Here is a 2,763-nt window from a genome sequence, read left to right as displayed (position 1 = left end):
ATCTCCGTAATCTCGCTGTGTGTTCAAGCAGGGCTGTCAGGAAAGGCGAGTCGAGAGCCCAGACAAGGGACTGCCCCTTGGCACCTCTCCTTCTCCACCCTTAGACATGTGCCAGACACTCAGGATAGCTTGGAGGAACAGGATGGGGTAGTCCAGATATTTTAATAGTTAAGGGTTGTTTTACACACTAATTGGAAGCAAAGGCTTCTATGTTTGTTTGTATGATAACTATTATGCCTTCAGTGTGTATATGGCCAGGATCAATCACGTTTTAATCTGCGATGCTGAAGTGTAAATGAATAGGAATCCTGGGAAAATGTTCTGGCCTTTTGAAATTCATCTCAGTAAAATGTATTGAACTTTGGGTGTTATTGCTAACATGGATTCTCACTTTCTTACTACATGGGTTGTCATTTCCTTATTTCATTACCAACTTATTATTTTTTTTGTATTTTTCTGAAGCTGGAAACGGGGAGAGACAGTCAGACAGACTCCCGCATGCACCTGACCGGGATCCACCCGGCACACCCACCAGGGGCGATGCTCTGCCCACCAGGGGGCGATGCTCTGCCCCTCGGGGCGGGGGGGGGGGTTGCTCTGCCGCGACCAGAGCCACTCTAGCGCCTGGGGCAGACCAAGGAGCCATCCCCAGTGCCCGGGCCATCTTTGCTCCAATGGAGCCTTGGCTGTGGGAGGGGAAGAGAGAGACAGAGAGGAAGGAGGGGGGGGGATGGAGAAGCAAATGGGCGCTTCTCCTATGTGCCCTGGCCAGGAATCAAACCCGGGTCCCCTGCATGCCAGGCTGACGCTCTACCGCTAAGCCAACCGGCCAGGGCCAGCAACTTATTTCAAAAGGTGAGTTTACCTCCCGTCAGTGACCCTCAGTGGGACAGCAATTTCATAAGGTCATGAGGTTCGTTTTCACTCGGTCTCTTCTTCCACTGCCTTTCCGTCAGTCGTGTAGCATGGTCTGTTCATTCAGCACCTCTAGTGCCTCTAGTCAAGCCACAGAGAGTATTAGAATCACTGTCACCACAGACATCATATTCACTGAGTAGTGTTTATCATAAATTCGTCACTGTGCAATGCCAGGGCAAGGCTGCTATCCGGGTCATTCCACAGAGCCCTCCAGACCCCTGTGCAGTACATAACAGGACCTTGATAGGATGTTAATTTGCAAGAAAGGCAAATAATATAAATAAAGGGGCAGAAGAGTTGGTAATATTCTAAATATTATTTAATTACAACGTATATATTGCTATCTCCTTACATTTAAGGCCTTAAAAAAAAGGAATGTAGCAGGTAGTGTACTATGGTTCAGTGGTTTCTATGTATGTGTTTTTTTATGAATTAAATTAAAAAATGAAAATCGGAGAAACTAATATATATAAGGTTGCCAAATTCTTTGTAAGTTTTGTCAAGCGAGACAATTAAAGAAGAGATTTACTGCAGACGATTGCAATAATTCCATGAAAAAAGATGTTTGAATACCAAAATTAAAGGGTGGTTATAATTTTAGAATAAAGAATAGTCGTTCAAATTGAATAATAGTGACTAACATTTATCAAACACATAGGCGAGGTGCTGATCTAAGTCATGAGTATACTATTTTACTCATACAACCTTGTGAGATGTATGCTCCAGGGGATACTGTTATGCTAGTATTCCCGTTTTATAGCTGAGGACATTAATGTATTGTACAAAGAGGTAATGTATCTAAATGTAACACACTTAGAAATGGTAGTGTTTGGATTTATTTCTCCAGACTCCATGTTTTTTTAAACACTATGTGATTAGCCTTTTAAGGCCTTATATATATTTAGCTCCACTAAAAAGAAAAAGAAAAAAAAAAAAGAAAATGGTTACATAACTTTTAAATTTTGACAGCAACAGGTGAAAACCTGGTCACAGACCTGCACTGTTTGAACATCAGGGTATTTCTAGAAGAAGGGACAAGAGGTAGTTGGTGAGAGTGAGAGTCGGGGGTTGGCTTGGGCCTTAGCTTCATGAGGGGTCTCAAATTTAGACTGTTAATGTTATCTTCAATTATTGTTATGCATATAGACACAAAGAGACAACAATCAGTTTAAAAGACAACCAAAGAAGTCATTCACCAAAGTTATTATTATTATTATTTTTAATTTTATGTGCCCCAGGCAATGAAACAGCTCTGGCCACTAACACAGGCATCAAACTAGGACGAACTGAGGGCTGCACGTCTGCTTCCCTCCAACTGATATAAGAGCAACACCACCAATCAGGTGTCTCCTTGCCCATTGCCAGGGGGCCCCAAAGTTCTTTCTACAAGATGGTTTTATAAGTCATTTCGTGAAAAGCATCATTCTACTGGCACTGATACAATATTGTAGGCGAGAGGGTATGTATTTCCCATTCCTCGCAGAAGGGGTAGGCTTGCCACAATCCCTTTTATCTTTGCTCCCTCTCTTCTTCTCTGGGGACATAAAATAACTTACCTGCTTGGTGAATCGGCTTGGCTCTGTGCTCTTTGGGTTTATGTTTCAGAAGCAGTCTGTCTCCAGGATGCCCACTTTCTCTGTGGTTCTCCCCCGAGGCAGCTCTATCTTTAAGAAAAGGCCTGCTATGGAGATTTTGGAGTTGGGGTGAATTCAGTTCAGGAGGGTGTCATTATAAACCCCTTTGGCTTCATATCTAGAGTTGCATTATCCAATCAGCTTTTTCCGTTATAAAAAGTTAACAGATTTTCTGTCTCCTGTGTTTTATTTCTTACTTGGTGTCAGATTT

At 42.7% G+C, this 2,763-nt stretch overlaps 1 non-coding gene across 1 annotated transcript; it reads right to left on the bottom strand.

Annotated features, from left to right (window-relative positions):
- Positions 1 to 2,143: 2,143 nt before the first annotated feature.
- LOC136336696 (small nucleolar RNA SNORA48) lies at positions 2,144 to 2,287 on the bottom strand. Its single transcript, XR_010731526.1, has one exon. It is a non-coding gene; the product is annotated as a small nucleolar RNA SNORA48 (small nucleolar RNA).
- Positions 2,288 to 2,763: the final 476 nt, after the last annotated feature.

The sequence above is a fragment of the Saccopteryx bilineata genome, chromosome 4 (genome assembly GCF_036850765.1).
Source record: "Saccopteryx bilineata isolate mSacBil1 chromosome 4, mSacBil1_pri_phased_curated, whole genome shotgun sequence".
NCBI lineage: Eukaryota > Metazoa > Chordata > Mammalia > Chiroptera > Emballonuridae > Saccopteryx > Saccopteryx bilineata.
Note: the sequence above shows the minus strand (reverse complement) of the source record. Positions and strands in the feature narration are given on the sequence as shown.